Here is a 24,610-nt window from a genome sequence, read left to right as displayed (position 1 = left end):
ATCCTGTGACACTGTGTAATCCTGCGACACTGGGTACTCCTGCGACACTGTGTAATCCTGTGACAATGCGTAATCCTGCGACACTGTGTAATGCTTTGACAATGCGTAATTGTATGACAATGCGTAATCCTGCAATATTGCGTAATCCTGTGACAATGTGTAATCCTGCGATACTGTGTATTCCTGTGACAGTATGTATTCCTGTGACACTGTGTAATCCTGTGACAATGCATAATCCTGCGACACTGTATGTTCCTGTGACACTGTGTAATCCTGTGACACTGTGTAATCCTGCGACACTGTGTACTCCTGCGTCACTGTGTAATCCTGTGACAATGCGTAATCCTGCGACAGTGTGTAATGCTGTGACAATGCGTAATTGTATGTCAATGCGTAATCCTGCAATATTGTGCAATCCTGAGACAATGTGTAATCCTGCGATACTGTGTATTCCTGTGACACTATGTATTCCTGTGACACTGTGTAATCCTGTGACAATGCATAATCCTGCGACACTGTATGTTCCTGTGACATTGTGTAATCCTGCGACACTGTGCAATCCTGTGACAATGCGTAATCCTGCAACACTGTGTACTCCTGCGACACTGTGTAATGCTGTGACACTGTGTTCTCCTGTGACACTGTGCAATCCTATGACAATGTGTATTCCTGCACCACTGTGTTATCTTGTGACACTGTGTATTTCTGTGATACTGTGTAATCCTGTGACAATGCGTCCCCTGCGACACTGTACTCCTACGACACTGTGCAATCCTGTGACAATGCGTAATCATGTGACACTGTGTAGTTCTGCTATACCGATACTCCAATGACATCTGTGCTCCTATGTCACTGTGTGCTCATGCGAGATTGCTTATTGCAGTGTATCTGTGTAAACCTGTGACACTGTGTAATCCTGTGACACTGTGTACTCCTGCGACACTGTGTAATGCTGTGACAATGCGTAATCCTGTGACAATGCATAATCCTGCGATACTGTGTAATCTTTTGACACTCTGTAATCCTGCGACACTGTGTAATCCTGCGACACTGTACTCCTGTGACACTGTGTAATCCTGTGACACTGTGTACTCCTGTGACACTGTGTAATCTTGTGACACTGTGTATTCCTGTGATACTGTATAATCCTGTGACACTGTGTAATCCTGTGACACTGTGTAATCTTGTGACACTGTGTATTCCTGTGATACTGTGTATTCCTGTGATGCTGTGTAATCCTGCGATACCACATACTCCTTTGACATGTGTGCTCCTATGTCACTGTGTTCTCAGGTGAGATTGCTTATTCCTGTCATTCTGTGTAAACCTGTTACACTATGTAATCGTGTGACACTGTGTATTCCTCTAACACTGTGTACTCCTGCGACACTCTGTAATCATATGACAATGCGTAATCATGCAACACTGTGTACTCCTGCAACAATGTGTAATCCTGTGACAATGCGTAATCCTGCGACACTGTGTAATGCTGTGACAAAGTGTAATCCTGCGATACTGTATGTTCCTGTGACACTGTGTAATCCTGCGACACTGTGTAATTCTGCGACACCGTGTACTCCTGCGATACTGTGTAATCCTGTGATAATGTGCACTCCTGCGACACTTTCTAATCCTGTGATAATGTGTACTCGTGCGACATTGTGTAATCCTGAGATAATGGGTACTCCTGCGATACTGTGTAATCCTGAGATAATGTGTACTCCTGTGACACTGTGTAAACCTTTGACAATGCATAATCCTGCGACACTGTGTAATCCTGTGGTAATGTGTACTCCTGCGACACTGTGTAATCCTGAGATAATGTGTACTCCTGCGACACTGTGTAAAACTGTGACAATGCATAATCCTGACACACTGTGTAATCCTGAGATAATGTGTACTCCTGCGACACTGTGTAAACCTGTGACAATGCATAATCCTGCTACACTGTGTAATCCTGTGACAATGCGTAATCCTGCCACATTGCGTATTCCTGTGACACTGCTTATTCCTGTGATACTGTGTAATCCTGTGACAATGCATAATTCTGTGACACTCTGTACTCCTGCGATACAGATACGCCTATGACTTGTGTGCTCATATGTCACTGTGTGCTCATGCGAGATTGCTTATTCCTGTGAATCTGTGTAAACCTGTGACACTATGTAATCGTGTGACACTGTGTATTCCTGTGACACTGTGTACTCCTGCGACAATCTGTAATCATATGACAATGCGTAATCCTGTAACACTGTGTAATCCTGCAACACTGTGTAATCCTGTGACAATGCGTAATCCTGCGACAGTGTGTAATGCTTTGACAATGAGTAATCCTGCGATACTTTGTATTCCTGTGACACTATGTATTCCTGTGACACTGTGTAATCCTGTGATAATGTGCACTCCTGCGACACTTTCTAATCCTGTGATAATGTGTACTCGTGCGACATTATGTAATCCTGAGATAATGTGTACTCCTGCGACACTGTGTAATCCTGAGATAATGTGTACTCCTTTGACACTGTGTAAACCTTTGACAATACATAATCCTGCGACAATGTGTAATCCTGTGATAATGTGTACTCCTGCGACACTGTGTAATCCTGAGAATGTGTACCCCTGCGACACTGTGTAAACCTGTGACAATGCATAATCCTGCTACACTGTGTAATCCTGTGACAATGCGTAATCCTGCCACACTGCGTATTCCTGTGACACTGCTTATTGCTGTGATACTGTGTAATCCTGTGACAATGCATAATTCTGTGACACTCTGCACTCCTGCGATACCGATACCCCTATGACTTGTGTGCTCCTATGTCACTGTGTGCTCATGCGAGATTACTTATTCCTGTGAATCTGTGTAAAGCTGTGACACTGTGTAATGCTGCGACATTGTGTAATCCTGCGATAATGTGTAATCCTCAACACTTTGTACTCCTGCGACACTGTGTAATCTTGTGACACTGTGTACACCTGCGATACTGTATACTCCTATGACCTGTGTGCTTCTATGTCACTTTGTGATCATGCGAGATTGCTTATTCCTGTGAATCTGTGTAAACCTGTGACACTGTGTAATTCTGTGACACTGTGTACTCCAGCGACACTCTGTAATCCTATGACAATGTGTAATCCTGCAACACTGTGTAATGCTGTGACAATGCGTAATCCTGTGACAATGCGTAATCCTGCGATACTGTGTGATCTTGTGACACTCTGTAATCCTGCGACACTATGTAATCCTTCGACACTGTGTAATCCTGAGACACTCTGTAATCCTGCGACACTGTATACTTCTGCGACACTGTGTAATCCTGTGACACTGTGTAATCTTGTGACACTGTGTATTCCTGTGAAACTCTGTACTCCTGCGACACTGTGTAATCCTGTGACACTGTGTAATCCTGTGACACTGTGTAATCCTGTGATACTGTGTAATCTTGTGACACTGTGTACTGCTGCGACACTGTATAAACCTGTGACAATGTGTCATCCCGTGACACTGTGTACTTCTGCGATACCAAATACTCCTTTGACATGTGTGCTCCTATGTCACTGTGTGCTCAGGTGAGATTGCTTATTCCTGTGAATCTGTGTAAACCTGCGACACTGTGTAATGCTGTTACAATGCGTAATTGTATGACAATGCGTAATCCTGCAATATTGTGTAATCCTGTGACAATGTGTAATCCTGCGATACTGTGTATTCCTGTGACACTATGTATTCCTGTGACACTGTGTAATCCTGTGACAATGCATAATCCTGTGACACTGTATATTCCTGTGACATTGTGTAATCCTGCAACACTGTGTAATCCTGCGACACTGTGTAATCCTGTGATAATGCATACTCCTGCGACACTGTGCAATCTTGTGACAATGCGTAATCCTGCAACACTGTGTACTCCTGCGACACTGTGTAATGCTGTGACACTGTGTCCTCCTGTGACACTGTGCAATCCTATGACACTGTGTATTCCTGCGACACTGTGTTATCTTGTGACACTGTGTATTTCTGTGATACTGTGTAATCCTGTGACATTGCATACTCCTGCGACACTGTGTACTCCTACGACACTGTGCAATCCTGTGACACTGTGTATTCCTGTGATACTGTGTAATCCTGTGACAATGCGTAATCCTGTGACAATGCGTAATCCTGCGATACTGTGTGATCTTGTGACACTCTGTAATCCTGCGACACTATGTAATCCTTCGACACTGTGTAATCCTGAGACACTCTGTAATCCTGCGACACTGTATACTTCTGCGACACTGTGTAATCCTGTGACACTGTGTAATCTTGTGACACTGTGTATTCCTGTGAAACTCTGTACTCCTGCGACACTGTGTAATCCTGTGACACTGTGTAATCCTGTGACACTGTGTAATCCTGTGATACTGTGTAATCTTGTGACACTGTGTACTGCTGCGACACTGTATAAACCTGTGACAATGTGTCATCCCGTGACACTGTGTACTTCTGCGATACCAAATACTCCTTTGACATGTGTGCTCCTATGTCACTGTGTGCTCAGGTGAGATTGCTTATTCCTGTGAATCTGTGTAAACCTGCGACACTGTGTAATGCTGTTACAATGCGTAATTGTATGACAATGCGTAATCCTGCAATATTGTGTAATCCTGTGACAATGTGTAATCCTGCGATACTGTGTATTCCTGTGACACTATGTATTCCTGTGACACTGTGTAATCCTGTGACAATGCATAATCCTGTGACACTGTATATTCCTGTGACATTGTGTAATCCTGCAACACTGTGTAATCCTGCGACACTGTGTAATCCTGTGATAATGCATACTCCTGCGACACTGTGCAATCTTGTGACAATGCGTAATCCTGCAACACTGTGTACTCCTGCGACACTGTGTAATGCTGTGACACTGTGTCCTCCTGTGACACTGTGCAATCCTATGACACTGTGTATTCCTGCGACACTGTGTTATCTTGTGACACTGTGTATTTCTGTGATACTGTGTAATCCTGTGACATTGCATACTCCTGCGACACTGTGTACTCCTACGACACTGTGCAATCCTGTGACACTGTGTATTCCTGTGATACTGTGTAATCCTGTGACAATGCGTAATCCTGTGACACTGTGTACTTCTGCTATACCAATACTCCTATGACATTTGTGCTCCTATGTCACTGTGTGCTCATACGAGATTGCTTATTCCAGTGTATCTGTGTAAACCTGTGACACTGCGTAATCCTGTGACACTGTGTACTCCTGCGACACTGTGTAATGCTGTGACAATGCGTAATCCTGTGACAATGCATAATACTGCGATACTGTGTAATCCTTTGACACTCTGTAATCCTGCGACACTGTGTAATCCTGCGACACTGTGTAATCCTGCGACACTGTACTCCTGCGACACTGTGTAATCTTGTGACAGTGTGTAATCCTGTGACACTGTGTAATCTTGTGACACTGTGTATTCCTGTGAAACTCTGTACTCCTGCGACACTGTGTAATCCTGTGACACTGTGTAATCCTGTGACACTGTGTAATCCTGTGATACTGTGTAATCTTGTGACACTGTGTACTGCTGCGACACGGTATAAACCTGTGACAATGTGTCATCCCGTGACACTGTGTACTTCTGCGATACCACATACTCCTTTGACATGTGTGCTCCTATGTCACTGTGTGCTCAGGTGAGATTGCTTATTCCTGTGAATCTGTGTAAACCTGCGACACTGTGTAATGCTGTTACAATGCGTAATTGTATGACAATGCGTAATCCTGCAATATTGTGTAACCCTGTGACAATGTGTAATCCTGCGATACTGTGTATTCCTGTGACACTATGTATTCCTGTGACACTGTGTAATCCTGTGACAATGCATAATCCTGTGACACTGTATGTTCCTGTGACATTGTGTAATCCTGCAACACTGTGTAATCCTGCGACACTGTGTAATCCTGTGATAATGCATACTCCTGCGACACTGTGCAATCTTGTGACAATGCGTAATCCTGCAACACTGTGTACTCCTGCGACACTGTGTAATGCTGTGACACTGTGTATTCCTGCGACACTGTGTTATCTTGTGACACTGTGTATTTCTGTGATACTGTGTAATCCTGTGACATTGCATACTCCTGCGACACTGTGTACTCCTACGACACTGTGCAATCCTGTGACACTGTGTATTCCTGTGATACTGTGTAATCCTGTGACAATGCGTAATCCTGTGACACTGTGTACTTCTGTTATACCGATACTCCTATGACATTTGTGCTCCTATGTCACTGTGTGCTCATACGAGATTGCTTATTCCAGTGTATCTGTGTAAACCTGTGACACTGCGTAATCCTGTGACACTGTGTACTCCTGCGACACTGTGTAATGCTGTGACAATGCGTAATCCTGTGACAATGCATAATACTGCGATACTGTGTAATCCTTTGACACTCTGTAATCCTGCGACACTGTGTAATCCTGCGACACTGTGTAATCCTGCGACACTGTACTCCTGCGACACTGTGTAATCTTGTGACAGTGTGTACTCCTGTGACACTGTGTAATCTTGTGACACTGTGTATTCCTGTGATAGTGTGTAATCCTGTGACACTGTGTAATCCTGTGACACTGTGTATTCCTGCGACACTGTGTACTCCTGCGACACTGTGTAATCCTGTGACACTGTGTAATCTTGTGACACTGTGTATTCCTGTGATACTGTGTAATCCTGTGACACTGTGTAATCCTGTGATACTGTGTAATCCTGCGACACTGTGTAATCCTGCGACACTGTACTCCTGCGACACTGTGTAATCTTGTGACAGTGTGTACTCCTGTGACACTGTGTAATCTTGTGACACTGTGTATTCCTGTGATAGTGTGTAATCCTGTGACACTGTGTAATCCTGTGACACTGTGTATTCCTGCGACACTGTGTACTCCTGCGACACTGTGTAATCCTGTGACACTGTGTAATCTTGTGACACTGTGTATTCCTGTGATACTGTGTAATCCTGTGACACTGTGTAATCCTGTGATACTGTGTAATCTTGTGACACTGTGTACTCCTGCGACACTGCGTAATCCTGTGACAATGCGTAAATCCCTGACACTGTGTACTCCTGCGATTACACATACTCCTTTGACTTGTGTGCTCCGATGTCACTGTGTGCTCAGATGAGATTGCTTATTCCTGTGATTCTGTGTAAACCTGTGACACTATGTAATCGTGTGACACTGTGTATTCCTGTGACACTGTGTACTCCTGCGACACTCTGCAATCATATGACAATGCGTAATCCTGCAACACTGTGTACTCCTGCAACACTGTGTAATCCTGTGACAATGCGTAATCCTGCGGCACTGTGTAATGCTGTGACAATGTGTAATCCTGCGATACTGTGTATTCCTGTGACACTATGTATTCCTGTGACACTGTGTAATCCTGTGACAATGCATAATCCTGCGACACTGTATGTTCCTGTGACATTGTGTAATCCTGCGACACTGTGTAATCCTGCGACACTGTGTACTCCTGCGATACTGTGTAATCCTGTGATAATGTGTACTCATGCGACATTTTGTAATCCTGAGATAATGTGTACTCCTGCGTTACTGTGTAATCCTGAGATAATGTGTGCTCCTGCGACACTGTGTAAACCTTTGACAATGCATAATCCTGCGACACTGTGTAATCCTGTGATAATGTGTACTCCTGCGACACTGTGTTATCCTTAGATAATGTGTACTCCTGCGACTCTGTGTAAACCTGTGACAATGCATAATCCTGCGACACTGTGTAATCCTGTGATAATGTGTACTCCTGCGACACTGTGTAATCCTGAGATAATGTGTACTCCTGCAACATTGTTTAAACCTGTGACAATGCATAATCCTGCTACACTGTGTAATCCTGTGACAATGCGTAATCCTGCCACACTGCGTATTCCTGTGACAATGCTTATTCCTGTGATACTGTGTAATCCTGTGACAATGCATAATTCTGTGACACTCTGTACTCCTGCGATACCGATACGCCTATGACTTGTGTGCTCCTATGTCACTGTGTGCTCATGCGAGATTGCGTATTCCTGTGAATCTGTGTAAACCTGTGACACTCTGTAATCATATGACAATGCGTAATCCTGCAACACTGTGTACTTCTGCAACACTGTGTAATCCTGTGACAATGCGTAATCCTGCGACACTGTGTAATGCTGTGACAATGTGTAATCCTGCGATACTGTGTATTCCTGTGACACTATGTATTCCTGTGACACTGTGAAATCCTGTGACAATGCATAATCCTGCTACACTGTGTAATCCTGTGACAATGCGTAATCTTGCCATACTGCGTATTCCTGTGACACTGCTTATTCCTGTGATACTGTGTACTCCTGTGACAATGCATAATTCTGTGACACTCTGCAATCCTGCGATACCAATACGCCTATGACTTGTGTGCTCCTATGTCACTGTGTGCTCATGCGAGATTACTTATTCCTGTGAATCTGTGTAAAGCTGTGACACTGTGTAATGCTGCGACATTGTGTAATCCTGAGGTAATGTGTAATCCTCAACACTGTGTACTCCTGCGACACTGTGTAATCTTGTGACACTGTGTACACCTGCGATACTGCATACTCCTATGACCTGTGTGCTTCTATGTCACTTTGTGATCATGCGAGATTGCTTATTTCTGTGAATCTGTGTAAACCTGTGACATTGTGTAATTCTGTGACACTGTGTACTCCAGCGACACTCTGTAATCCTATGACAATGTGTAATCCTGCAACACTGTGTAATGCTGTGACAATGCGTAATCCTGTGACAATGCGTAATCCTGCGATACTGTGTAATCCTGTGACACTATGTTTTCCTGTGACACTGTGTAATCCTGTGACAATGCGTAATCCTGCAACACTGTGTAATGCTGTTACAATGCGTAATTGTATGACAATGCGTAATCCTGCAATGTTGTGTAATCCTCTGACAATGTGTAATCCTGCGATACTGTGTATTCCTGTGACAGTATGTATTCCTGTGACACTGTGAAATCCTGTGACAATGCATAATCCTGCGACACTGTATGTTCCTGTGACATTGTGTAATCCTGCGACACTGTGTAATCCTGCGACACTGTGTAATCCTGTGATAATGCATACTCCTGCGACACTGTGCAATCCTGTGACAATGCGTAATCCTGCAACACTGTGTACTCCTGCGACACCGTGTAATGCTGTGACACTGTGTACTACTGTGACACTGTGCAATCCTATGACACTGAGTATTCCTGCGACACTGTGTTATCTTGTGACACTGTGTATTTCTGTGATGCTGTGTAATCCTGTGACAATGCGTACTCCTGCGACACTGTGTACTCCTACGACACTGTGCAATCCTGTGACACTGTGTATTCCTGTGATACTGTGTAATTCTGTGACAATGCGTAAGCCTGTGACACTGTGTACTTCTGCTATACCGATACTCCTATGACATTTGTGCTCTTATGTCACTGTGTGCTCATGCGAGATTGCTTATTCCAGTGTATCTGTTTAAACCTGTGACACTGCGTAATCCTGTGACACTGTGTACTCCTGCGACACCGTGTAATGCTGTGACAATGCGTAATCCTGTGACAATGCATAATACTGCGATACTGTGTAATCTTTTGACACTCTGTAATCCTGCGACACTGTGTAATCCTGCGACACTGTACTCCTGCGACACTGTGTAATCCTGTGACACTGTGTACTCCTGTGACACTGTGTAATCTTTCGACACTGTGTATTCCTGTGATATTGTGTAATCCTGTGACACTGTGTAACCCTGTGACACTGTGTAATCTTGTGACACTGTGTATCCTGTGATACTGTGTAATCCTGTGACACTGTGTAATCCTGTGACACTTCGTAATCCTGTGATACTGTGTAATCTTGTGACACTGTGTACTCCTGCGACACTGCGTAATCCTGTGACAATGCGTAAATCCCTGACACTGTGTACTCCTGCGATACCACATACTCCTTTGACTTGTGTGCTCCTATGGCACTGTGTGCTCAGGTGAGATTGCTTATTCCTGTGATTCCGTGTAAACCTGTGACACTATGTAATCGTGTGACACTGTGTATTCCTGTGACACTGTGTACTCCTGCGACACTCGGTAATAATATGACAATGCGTAATCCTGCAACACTGTGTACTCCTGCAACACTGTGCAATCCTGTGACAATGCGTAATCCTGTGACACTGTGTAATGCTGTGACAATGTGTAATCCTGCGATACTGTGTATTCCTGTGACACTATGTATTCCTGTGACACTGTGTAATCCTGTGACAATGCATAATCCTGCGACACTGTATGTTCCTGTGACACTGCGTAATCCTGCGACACTGTGTAATCCTGCGACACTGTGTACTCCTGTGATACTGTGTAATCCTGTGATAATGTGCACTCCTGCGACACTTTCTAATCCTGTGATAATGTGTACTCGTGCGACATTGTGTAATCCTGTGATAATGTGTACTCCTGCGATACTGTGTAATCCCGAGATAATGTGTACTCCTGCGACACTGTGTAAACCTTTGACAATACATAATCCTGCGACACTCTGTAATCCTGAGATAATGTGTACTCCTGCGACACTGTGTAAACCTGTGACAATGCATAATCCTGCTACACTGTGTAATCCTGTGACAATGCGTAATCCTGCCACACTGCGTATTCCTGTGACACTGCTTATTCCTGTGATGCTGTGTAATCCTCTGACAATGCATAATTCTGTGACACTCTGTACTCCTGCGATACAGATACGCCTATGACTTGTGTGCTCCTATGTCACTGTGTGCTCATGCGAGATTGCTTATTCCTGTGAATCTGTGTAAACCTGTGACACTATGTAATCGCGTGACACTGTGTATTCCTGTGACACTGTGTACTCCTGCGACAATCTGTAATCATATGACAATGCGTAATCCTGTAACACTGTGTAATCCTGCAACACTGTGTAATCCTGTGACAATGCGTAATCCTGCGACAGTGTGTAATGCTTTGACAATGAGTAATCCTGCGATACTTTGTATTCCTGTGACACTATGTATTCCTGTGACACTGTGTAATCCTGTGATAATGTGCACTCCTGCGACACTTTCTAATCCTGTGATAATGTGTACTCGTGCGACATTATGTAATCCTGAGATAATGTGTACTCCTGCAACACTGTGTAATCCTGAGATAATGTGTACTCCTGTGACACTGTGTAAACCTTTGACAATACATAATCCTGCGACAATGTGTAATCCTGTGATAATGTGTTCTCCTGCGACACTGTGTAATCCTGAGAATGTGTACCCCTGCGACACTGTGTAAACCTGTGACAATGCATAATCCTGCTACACTGTGTAATCCTGTGACAATGCGTAATCCTGCCACACTGCGTATTCCTGTGACACTGCTTATTGCTGTGATACTGTGTAATCCTGTGACAATGCATAATTCTGTGACACTCTGCACTCCTGCGATACCGATACGCCTATGACTTGTGTGCTCCTATGTCACTGTATGCTCATGCGAGATTACTTATTCCTGTGAATCTGTGTAAAGCTGTGACACTGTGTAATGCTGCGACATTGTGTAATCCTGCGATAATGTGTAATCCTCAACACTTTGTACTCCTGCGACACTGTGTAATCTTGTGACACTGTGTACACCTGCGATACTGTATACTCCTATGACCTGTGTGCTTCTATGTCACTTTGTGATCATGCGAGATTGCTTATTCCTGTGAATCTGTGTAAACCTGTGACACTGTGTAATTCTGTGACACTGTGTACTCCAGCGACACTCTGTAATCCTATGACAATGTGTAATCCTGCAACACTGTGTAATGCTGTGACAATGCGTAATCCTGTGACAATGCGTAATCCTGCGATACTGTGTGATCTTGTGACACTCTGTAATCCTGCGACACTATGTAATCCTTCGACACTGTGTAATCCTGAGACACTCTGTAATCCTGCGACACTGTATACTTCTGCGACACTGTGTAATCCTGTGACACTGTGTAATCTTGTGACACTGTGTATTCCTGTGAAACTCTGTACTCCTGCGACACTGTGTAATCCTGTGACACTGTGTAATCCTGTGACACTGTGTAATCCTGTGATACTGTGTAATCTTGTGACACTGTGTACTGCTGCGACACTGTATAAACCTGTGACAATGTGTCATCCCGTGACACTGTGTACTTCTGCGATACCACATACTCCTTTGACATGTGTGCTCCTATGTCACTGTGTGCTCAGGTGAGATTGCTTATTCCTGTGAATCTGTGTAAACCTGCGACACTGTGTAATGCTGTTACAATGCGTAATTGTATGACAATGCGTAATCCTGCAATATTGTGTAATCCTGTGACAATGTGTAATCCTGCGATACTGTGTATTCCTGTGACACTATGTATTCCTGTGACACTGTGTAATCCTGTGACAATGCATAATCCTGTGACACTGTATATTCTCTGACATTGTGTAATCCTGCAACACTGTGTAATCCTGCGACACTGTGTAATCCTGTGATAATGCATACTCCTGCGACACTGTGCAATCTTGTGACAATGCGTAATCCTGCAACACTGTGTACTCCTGCGACACTGTGTAATGCTGTGACACTGTGTCCTCCTGTGACACTGTGCAATCCTATGACACTGTGTATTCCTGCGACACTGTGTTATCTTGTGACACTGTGTATTTCTGTGATACTGTGTAATCCTGTGACATTGCATACTCCTGCGACACTGTGTACTCCTACGACACTGCGCAATCCTGTGACACTGTGTATTCCTGTGATACTGTGTAATCCTGTGACAATGCGTAATCCTGTGACACTGTGTACTTCTGCTATACCAATACTCCTATGACATTTGTGCTCCTATGTCACTGTGTGCTCATACGAGATTGCTTATTCCAGTGTATCTGTGTAAACCTGTGACACTGCGTAATCCTGTGACACTGTGTACTCCTGCGACACTGTGTAATGCTGTGACAATGCGTAATCCTGTGACAATGCATAATACTGCGATACTGTGTAATCCTTTGACACTCTGTAATCCTGCGACACTGTGTAATCCTGCGACACTGTGTAATCCTGCGACACTGTACTCCTGCGACACTGTGTAATCTTGTGACAGTGTGTAATCCTGTGACACTGTGTAATCTTGTGACACTGTGTATTCCTGTGATAGTGTGTAATCCTGTGACACTGTGTAATCCTGTGACACTGTGTATTCCTGCGATACTGTGTACTCCTGCGACACTGTGTAATCCTGTGACACTGTGTAATCCTGTGACACTGTGTAATCTTGTGACACTGTGTATTCCTGTGATACTGTGTAATCCTGTGACACTGTGTAATCCTGTGATACTGTGTAATCTTGTGACACTGTGTACTCCTGCGACACTGCGTAATCCTGTGACAATGCGTAAATCCCTGACACTGTGTACTCCTGCGATTACACATACTCCTTTGACTTGTGTGCTCCGATGTCACTGTGTGCTCAGATGAGATTGCTTATTCCTGTGATTCTGTGTAAACCTGTGACACTATGTAATCGTGTGACACTGTGTATTCCTGTGACACTGTGTACTCCTGCGACACTCTGCAATCATATGACAATGCGTAATCCTGCAACACTGTGTACTCCTGCAACACTGTGTAATCCTGTGACAATGCGTAATCCTGCGGCACTGTGTAATGCTGTGACAATGTGTAATCCTGCGATACTGTGTATTCCTGTGACACTATGTATTCCTGTGACACTGTGTAATCCTGTGACAATGCATAATCCTGCGACACTGTATGTTCCTGTGACATTGTGTAATCCTGCGACACTGTGTAATCCTGCGACACTGTGTACTCCTGCGATACTGTGTAATCCTGTGATAATGTGTACTCATGCGACATTTTGTAATCCTGAGATAATGTGTACTCCTGCGTTACTGTGTAATCCTGAGATAATGTGTGCTCCTGCGACACTGTGTAAACCTTTGACAATGCATAATCCTGCGACACTGTGTAATCCTGTGATAATGTGTACTCCTGCGACACTGTGTTATCCTGAGATAATGTGTACTCCTGCGACTCTGTGTAAACCTGTGACAATGCATAATCCTGCGACACTGTGTAATCCTGTGATAATGTGTACTCCTGCGACACTGTGTAATCCTGAGATAAGTGTACTCCTGCGACACTGTGTAAACCTGTGACAATGCATAATCCTGCTACACTGTGTAATCCTGTGACAATGCGTAATCCTGCCACACTGCGTATTCCTGTGACACTGCTTATTCCTGTGATACTGTGTAATCCTGTGACAATGCATAATTCTGTGACACTCTGTACTCCTGCGATACCGATACGCCTATGACTTGTGTGCTCATATGTCACTGTGTGCTCATGCGAGATTGCTTATTCCTGTGAATCTGTGTAAAGCTGTGACACTGTGTAATGCTGCGACATTGTGTAATCCTGCGATAATGTGCAATCCTGCAACACTGTGTACTCCTGCGACACTGTGTAATATTGTGACACTGTGTACACCTGCGATAGTGCATACTCCTATGACCTGTGTGCTTCTATGTCACTTTGTGATCATGCGAGATTGATTATTCCTGTGAATCTGTGTAAACCTGTGACACTGTGTAATTCTGTGACACTGTGTACTCCAGCGACACTTTGTAATCCTATGACAATGTGTAATCCTGCAACACTGTGTAATGCTGTGACAATGCGTAATCCTGTGACAATGCGTAATCCTGCGATACTGTGTAATCTTGTGACACTCTGTAATCCTGCGACACTATGTAATCCTTCGGCACTGTGTAATCATGTGACACTCTGTTATCCTGCGACACTGTATACTTCTGCGACACTGTGTAATCCTGTGACACTGTGTAATCCTGTGACACTGTGTAATCTTGTGACACTGTGTATTCCTGTGAAACTCTGTACTCCTGCAACACTGTGTAATCCTGTGACACTGTGTAATCCTGTGATACTGTGTAATCTTGTGACACTGTGTACTGCTGCGACACTGTGTGATCCTGTGACAATGTGTAATCCCATGACACTGTGTACTTCTGCGATTCCACATACTCCTTTGACATGTGTGCTCCTATGTCACTGTGTGCTCAGGTGAGATTGTTTACTCCTGTGAATCTGTGTAAACCTGTGACACTGTGTAATCCAGGGACAATGCGTAATCCTGTGACACTGTGTATTCCTGTGACACTGTGTACTCCTGCGACACTCTGTAATCATATGACAATGCGTAATCCTGCGACACTGTGTAATGCTGTGACAATGTGTAATCCTGCGATACTGTGTAATCCTGTGACACTATGTATTCCTGTGACACTGTGTTATCCTGTGACAATGCATAATCCTGCGGACACTGTATGTTCCTGTGACACTGTGTACTCCTGCGACACTCTGTAATCCTATGACAATGTGTAATCCTGCAACACTGTGTAATGCTGTGACAATGCGTAATCCTGTGACAATGCGTAATCCTGCGATACTGTGTGATCTTGTGACACTCTGTAATCCTGCGACACTATGTAATCCTTCGACACTGTGTAATCCTGAGACACTCTGTAATCCTGCGACACTGTATACTTCTGCGACACTGTGTAATCCTGTGACACTGTGTAATCTTGTGACACTGTGTATTCCTGTGAAACTCTGTACTCCTGCGACACTGTGTAATCCTGTGACACTGTGTAATCCTGTGACACTGTGTAATCCTGTGATACTGTGTAATCTTGTGACACTGTGTACTGCTGCGACACTGTATAAACCTGTGACAATGTGTCATCCCGTGACACTGTGTACTTCTGCGATACCACATACTCCTTTGACATGTGTGCTCCTATGTCACTGTGTGCTCAGGTGAGATTGCTTATTCCTGTGAATCTGTGTAAACCTGCGACACTGTGTAATGCTGTTACAATGCGTAATTGTATGACAATGCGTAATCCTGCAATATTGTGTAATCCTGTGACAATGTGTAATCCTGCGATACTGTGTATTCCTGTGACACTATGTATTCCTGTGACACTGTGTAATCCTGTGACAATGCATAATCCTGTGACACTGTATATTCTCTGACATTGTGTAATCCTGCAACACTGTGTAATCCTGCGACACTGTGTAATCCTGTGATAATGCATACTCCTGCGACACTGTGCAATCTTGTGACAATGCGTAATCCTGCAACACTGTGTACTCCTGCGACACTGTGTAATGCTGTGACACTGTGTCCTCCTGTGACACTGTGCAATCCTATGACACTGTGTATTCCTGCGACACTGTGTTATCTTGTGACACTGTGTATTTCTGTGATACTGTGTAATCCTGTGACATTGCATACTCCTGCGACACTGTGTACTCCTACGACACGGCGCAATCCTGTGACACTGTGTATTCCTGTGATACTGTGTAATCCTGTGACAATGCGTAATCCTGTGACACTGTGTACTTCTGCTATACCAATACTCCTATGACATTTGTGCTCCTATGTCACTGTGTGCTCATACGAGATTGCTTATTCCAGTGTATCTGTGTAAACCTGTGACACTGCGTAATCCTGTGACACTGTGTACTCCTGCGACACTGTGTAATGCTGTGACAATGCGTAATCCTGTGACAATGCATAATACTGCGATACTGTGTAATCCTTTGACACTCTGTAATCCTGCGACACTGTGTAATCCTGCGACACTGTGTAATCCTGCGACACTGTACTCCTGCGACACTGTGTAATCTTGTGACAGTGTGTAATCCTGTGACACTGTGTAATCTTGTGACACTGTGTATTCCTGTGATAGTGTGTAATCCTGTGACACTGTGTAATCCTGTGACACTGTGTATTCCTGCGATACTGTGTACTCCTGCGACACTGTGTAATCCTGTGACACTGTGTAATCCTGTGACACTGTGTAATCTTGTGACACTGTGTATTCCTGTGATACTGTGTAATCCTGTGACACTGTGTAATCCTGTGATACTGTGTAATCTTGTGACACTGTGTACTCCTGCGACACTGCGTAATCCTGTGACAATGCGTAAATCCCTGACACTGTGTACTCCTGCGATTACACATACTCCTTTGACTTGTGTGCTCCGATGTCACTGTGTGCTCAGATGAGATTGCTTATTCCTGTGATTCTGTGTAAACCTGTGACACTATGTAATCGTGTGACACTGTGTATTCCTGTGACACTGTGTACTCCTGCGACACTCTGCAATCATATGACAATGCGTAATCCTGCAACACTGTGTACTCCTGCAACACTGTGTAATCCTGTGACAATGCGTAATCCTGCGGCACTGTGTAATGCTGTGACAATGTGTAATCCTGCGATACTGTGTATTCCTGTGACACTATGTATTCCTGTGACACTGTGTAATCCTGTGACAATGCATAATCCTGCGACACTGTATGTTCCTGTGACATTGTGTAATCCTGCGACACTGTGTAATCCTGCGACACTGTGTACTCCTGCGATACTGTGTAATCCTGTGATAATGTGTACTCATGCGACATTTTGTAATCCTGAGATAATGTGTACTCCTGCGTTACTGTGTAATCCTGAGATAATGTGTGCTCCTGCGACACTGTGTAAACCTTTGACAATGCATAATCCTGCGACACTGTGTAATCCTGTGATAATGTGTACTCCTGCGACACTGTGTTATCCTGAGATAATGTGTACTCCTGCGACTCTGTGTAAACCTGTGACAATGCATAATCCTGCGACACTGTGTAATCCTGTGATAATGTGTACTCCTGCGACACTGTGTAATCCTGAGATAAGTGTACTCCTGCGACACTGTGTAAACCTGTGACAATGCATAATCCTGCTACACTGTGTAATCCTGTGACAATGCGTAATCCTGCCACACTGCGTATTCCTGTGACACTGCTTATTCCTGTGATACTGTGTAATCCTGTGACAATGCATAATTCTGTGACACTCTGTACTCCTGCGATACCGATACGCCTATGACTTGTGTGCTCATATGTCACTGTGTGCTCATGCGAGATTGCTTATTCCTGTGAATCTGTGTAAAGCTGTGACACTGTGTAATGCTGCGACATTGTGTAATCCTGCGATAATGTGCAATCCTGCAACACTGTGTACTCCTGCGACACTGTGTAATATTGTGACACTGTGTACACCTGCGATAGTGCATACTCCTATGACCTGTGTGCTTCTATGTCACTTTGTGATCATGCGAGATTGATTATTCCTGTGAATCTGTGTAAACCTGTGACACTGTGTAATTCTGTGACACTGTGTACTCCAGCGACACTTTGTAATCCTATGACAATGTGTAATCCTGCAACACTGTGTAATGCTGTGACAATGCGTAATCCTGTGACAATGCGTAATCCTGCGATACTGTGTAATCTTGTGACACTCTGTAATCCTGCGACACTATGTAATCCTTCGGCACTGTGTAATCATGTGACACTCTGTTATCCTGCGACACTGTATACTTCTGCGACACTGTGTAATCCTGTGACACTGTGTAATCCTGTGACACTGTGTAATCTTGTGACACTGTGTATTCCTGTGAAACTCTGTACTCCTGCAACACTGTGTAATCCTGTGACACTGTGTAATCCTGTGATACTGTGTAATCTTGTGACACTGTGTACTGCTGCGACACTGTGTGATCCTGTGACAATGTGTAATCCCATGACACTGTGTACTTCTGCGATTCCACATACTCCTTTGACATGTGTGCTCCTATGTCACTGTGTGCTCAGGTGAGATTGTTTACTCCTGTGAATCTGTGTAAACCTGTGACACTGTGTAATCCAGGGACAATGCGTAATCCTGTGACACTGTGTATTCCTGTGACACTGTGTACTCCTGCGACACTCTGTAATCATATGACAATGCGTAATCCTGCGACACTGTGTAATGCTGTGACAATGTGTAATCCTGCGATACTGTGTAATCCTGTGACACTATGTATTCCTGTGACACTGTGTTATCCTGTGACAATGCATAATCCTGCGGACACTGTATGTTCCTGTGACACTGTGTACTCCTGCGACACTGTGTAATCCTGTGACAATGCGTAATCCTGCAACACTGTGTAATGCTGTGACAATGCGTAATCCTGTGACAATGCGTAATCCTGCGATATTATGTAATCCTGTGACAATGTGTAATCCTGCGATACTGTGTATTCCTGTGACACTATGTATTCCTGTGACACTGTGTAATCCTGTGACAATGGGTAATCCTGCGACACTGTATGTTCCTGTGACATTGTGTAATCCTGCGACACTGTGTAATCCTGTGACACTGTGTAATCCTGTGATAATGCATACTCCTGCGACACTGTGCAATCCTGTGACAATGCGTAATCCTGCAACACTGTGTACTCCTGCGACACTGTGTAATGCTGTGACACTGTGTTCTCCTGTGTCACTGTGCAATCCTATGACACTGTGTATTCCTGCGACACTGTGTTATCTTGTGACACTGTGTATTCCTGTGATACTGTGAAATCCTGTGACATTGCGGAATCCTGTGACACTGTGTACTCCTACGATACCGCATACTCCTATGACATATGTGCTCCTATGTCACTGTGTGCTCATGTGAGATTGCATATTCCTGTGACTATGTGTAATCCTGCGACACTGTGTATTCCTTTGACACTGTGTATTCCTGTGACATCTTGTAATCCTGCCACACTGTGAAATCCTGTGACAATGCGTAATCCTGCGACACAGTGTAATCCTGTGACACTGCTTATTCCTGTGATACTGTGTAATCCTGTGACAATGCGTACTCCTGCGACACTGTGTAATCCTATGACACTGCTTATTCCTGTGATACTGTGTAATCCTGTGACAATGCGTACTCCTGCGACACTATGTACTCCTGCGACACTGTGCAATCCTGTGACATGTGCACTCCTGTGACACTGCGTAATCCTGTGACAATGCGTAAATCCCTGACAATGTGTACTCCTGCGATACCACATACTCCTTTGACATGTGTGCTCCTATGTCACTGTGTGCTCAGGTGAGATTGCTTATTCCTGTGATTCTGTGTAAACCTGTGACACTATGTAATCGTGAGACACTGTGTATTCCTGTGACACTGTGTACTCCTGCGACACTCTGTAATCATATGACAATGCGCAATCCTGCAACACTGTGTACTCCTGCAACACTGTGTCATCCTGTGACAATGCGTAATCCTGCGACACCGTGTAATGCTTTGACAGTGTGTAATCCTGCGATACTGTGTATTCCTGTGACACTATGTATTCCTGTGACACTGTGTAATCCTGTGACAATGCATAATCCTGCGACACTGTATGTTCCTGTAACACTGTGTAATCCTGTGTCACTGTGTAATCCTGCGACACTGTGTACTCCTGTGATACTGTGTAATACTGTGATAATGTGCACTCCTGCAACACTTCCTAATACTGTGATAATGTGTACTCGTGCGACATTGTGTAATCCTGAGATAATGTGTACTCCTGCGACACTGTGTAATCCTGAGATAATGTGTACTCCTGCGACACTGTGTAATCCTGAGATAATGTGTACTCCTGCGACACTGTGTAAACCTGTGACAATGCATAATCCTGCTACACTGTGTAATCCTGTGACAATGCCTAATCCTGCCACACTGCGTATTCCTGTGACACTGCTTATTCCTGTGATACTGTGTACTCCTGTGACAATGCATAATGCTGTGACACTCTGTACACCTGCGATACCGATACGCCTATGACTTGTGTGCTCCTATGTCACTGTGTGCTCATGCGAGATTGTTTATTCCTGTGAATCTGTGTAAACCTGTGACACTGTGTAATCCTGCGACACTGTGTAATGCTGTGACAATGTGTAATCCTGCGATACTGTGTATTCCTGTGACACTATGTATTCCTGTGACACTGTGTACTCCTGTGATAATGTGCACTCCTGCGACACTATCTAATCCTGTGATAATGTGTACTCGTGCGACATTGTGTAATCCTGAGATAATGTGTACTCCTGCGACACTGTGTAATCCTGAGATAATGTGTACTCCTGCGACACTGTGTAAAACTTTGACAATGCATAATCCTGCGACACTGTGTAATCCTGTGATAATGTGTACTCCTGCGACACTGTGTAATCCTGAGATAATGTGTACTCCTGCGACACTGTGTAAACCTGTGACAATGCATAATCCTGCTGCACTGTGTAATCCTGTGACAATGCGTAATCCTGCCACACTGCGTATTCCTGTGACACTGCTTATTCCTGTGATACTGTGTAATCCTGTGACAATGCATAATTCTGTGACACTCTGCACTCCTGCGATACTGATACACCTATGACTTGTGTGGTCCTATGTCACTGTGTGCTCATGCGAGATTACTTATTCCTGTGAATCTGTGTAAAGCTGTGACACTGTGTAATGCTGCGTCATTGTGTAATCCTGCGATAATGTGTAATCCTCAACACTGTGTACTCCTGCGACACTGTGTAATCTTGTGATACTGTGTACACCTGTGATACTGCATACTCCTATGACATGTGTGCTTCTATGTCACTTTGTGATCATGCGAGATTGCTTATTCCTGTGAATCTGTGTAAACCTGTGACACTGTGTAATTCTGTGACACTGTGTACTCCAGCGACACTTTGTAATCCTATGACAATGTGTAATCCTGCAACACTGTGTAATGCTGTGACAATGCGTAATCCTGTGACAATGCGTAATCCTGCGATACTGTGTAATCTTGTGACACTCTGTAATCCTGCGACACTATGTAATCCTTCGACACTGTGTAATCCTGTGACACTCTGTAATCCTGCGACACTGTATACTTCTGCGACACTGTGTAATCCTGTGACACTGTGTACTCCTGCTATACCGATAGTCCTATGACATTTTTGCTCCTAAGTCAATGTGTGCTCATGCGAGATTGCTTATTCCGGTGTATCTGTGTAAACCTGTGACACTGTGTAATCCTGTGACACTGTGTACTCCTACGATACCGCATACTCCTATTACATATGTGCTCCTATGTCACTGTGTGCTCATGTGAGATTGCATATTCCTGTGACTATGTGTAATCCTGCGACACTGTGTATTCCTTTGACACTGTGTATTCCTTTGACATCTTGTAATCCTGCCACACTGTGAAATCCTGTGACAATGCGTAATCCTGCGACACTGTGTAATGCTGTGACAATGCGTAATCCTGTGACACTGTGTAAACCTGTGACAATGCATAATCCTGCGACACTGTGTATTCCTGTGACATCTTGTAATCCAGCCACACTGTGAAATCCTGTGACAATGCGTAATCCTGCGACACTGTGTAATGCTGTGACAATGCGTAATCCTGTGACACTGTGTAAACCTGTGACAATGCATAATCCTGAGACACTGTGTAATCCTGTGACACTGCTTATTCCTGTGATACTGTGTAATCCTGTGACAATGTGTACTCCTGCGACACTGTGTACTCCTGCGACACTGTGGAATCCTGTGACATGTGTACTCCTGTGACACTGAGTATTCCTGTGAAACTGTGTATTCCTGTGATACTGTGTAATCCTGTGACAATGCGTAATCCTGTGACACTGTGTACTCCTGCTATACCGATAGTCCTATGACATTTTTGCTCCTAAATCACTGTGTGCTCATGCGAGATTGCTTATTCCAGTGTATCTCTGTAAACCTGTGACACTGTGTAATCCTGTGACACTGTGTACTCCTGCGACACTGTGTAATGCTGTGACAATGCGTAATCCTGTGACAATGCATAATCCTGCAATACTGTGTAATCTTTTGACACTCTGTAATCCTGCGACATTGTGTAATCCTGCGACACTGTGTAATCCTGTGACACTCTGTAATCCTGCGACACTGTGTACTCCTGCGACACTGTGTAATCCTGTGACACTGTGTAATCCTGTGACACTGTGTAATCTTGTGACACTGTGTATTCCTGTGATACCATGTAATCCTGTGACACTGTGTAATCCTGTGACACTGTGTAATCCTGCGACACTGTGTACTCCTGCGACACTGTGTAATCCTGTGACACTGTGTAATCCTGTGACACTGTGTAATCTTGTGAAACTTTGTATTCCTGTGATACTGTGTAATCCTGTGACACTGTGTAATCCTGTGACACTGTGTAATCTTGTGACACAGTGTACTCCTGCGACACTGCGTAATCCTGTGACAATGTGTAAATCCCTGACACTGTGTACTCCTGCGATACCACATACTCCTCTGACATGTGTGCTCCTATGTCACTGTGTGCTCAGGTGAGATTGCTTATTCCTGTGATTCTGTGTAAACCTGTGACACTATGTAATCGTGTGACACTGTGTATCCCTGTGACACTGTGTACTCCTGCGACACTCTGTAATCATATGACAATGCGTAATCCTGCAACACTGTGTACTCCTGCAACACTGTGTAATCCTGTGACAATGCGTAATCCTGCGACACTGTGTAATGCTGTGACAATGTGTAATCCTGCGATACTGTGTATTCCTGTGACACTATGTATTCCTGTGACGCTGTGTAATCCTGTGACAATGCATAATCCTGCGACACTGTATGTTCCTGTGACATTGTGTAATCCTGCGACACGGTGTAATCCTGCGACACTGTGTAATCCTGTGATAATGCACACTCCTGTGACACTGTGCAATCCTGTGACAATGCGTAATCCTGCAACACTGTGTACTCCTGCGACACTGTGTAATGCTGTGACACTGTGTACTCCTGTGACACTGTGCAATCCTATGACATTGTGTTTTCCTGCGACACTGTGTTATCTTGTGACACTGTGTATTTCTGTGATACTGTGTAATCCTGTGACAATGCCTAATCCTGTGACACTGTGTACTCCTACGATACCGCATACTCCTATGGCATACGTGCTCCTATGTCACTGTGTGCTCATGTGAGATTGCATAATCCTGTGACTACGTGTAATCCTGCGACACTGTGTATTCCTGTGACACTGTGTATTCCTGTGACAGTTTGTAATCCTGCCACACTGTGAAATCCTGTGACAATGTGTACTCCTGCGACACTCTGTGCTCCTGTTACAATGTGTAATCCTGTGACTCTGTGTACACCTGCAACACTGTGTAATCCTGTGACAAAGCATAATCCTGCGACATTGTGTATTCCTGTGACTATGTGTAATCCTGCGACACTGTAAACTCCTGTGACACTGTGTGCTCCAGAAACACTGTGTCTTCCTGTGGCACTGTGTAATCTTGTGACACTGTGTACTCCGACAATGTGTAATCCTGTGAAAACGCGTAATCCTGTGACACTGTTTACTCCTGCGATACCGCATACTCCTATGACATGTGCGCTCCTATGTCACTGGGTGCTCATGCGAGATTGCTTATTCCTGTGAATCTATGTAAACCTGTGGCACTGTGTAATCCTGTGACACTGTGTATTCCTGCAACAGTCTGTTTTCCTATGACAATGCGTAATCCTGCAACACTGTGTACTCCTGCGACACTGTGTAATCCTGT

This window comes from Carcharodon carcharias, chromosome 13, assembly GCF_017639515.1.
Source record: "Carcharodon carcharias isolate sCarCar2 chromosome 13, sCarCar2.pri, whole genome shotgun sequence".
Classification (NCBI taxonomy): domain Eukaryota; kingdom Metazoa; phylum Chordata; class Chondrichthyes; order Lamniformes; family Lamnidae; genus Carcharodon; species Carcharodon carcharias.
Note: the sequence above shows the minus strand (reverse complement) of the source record.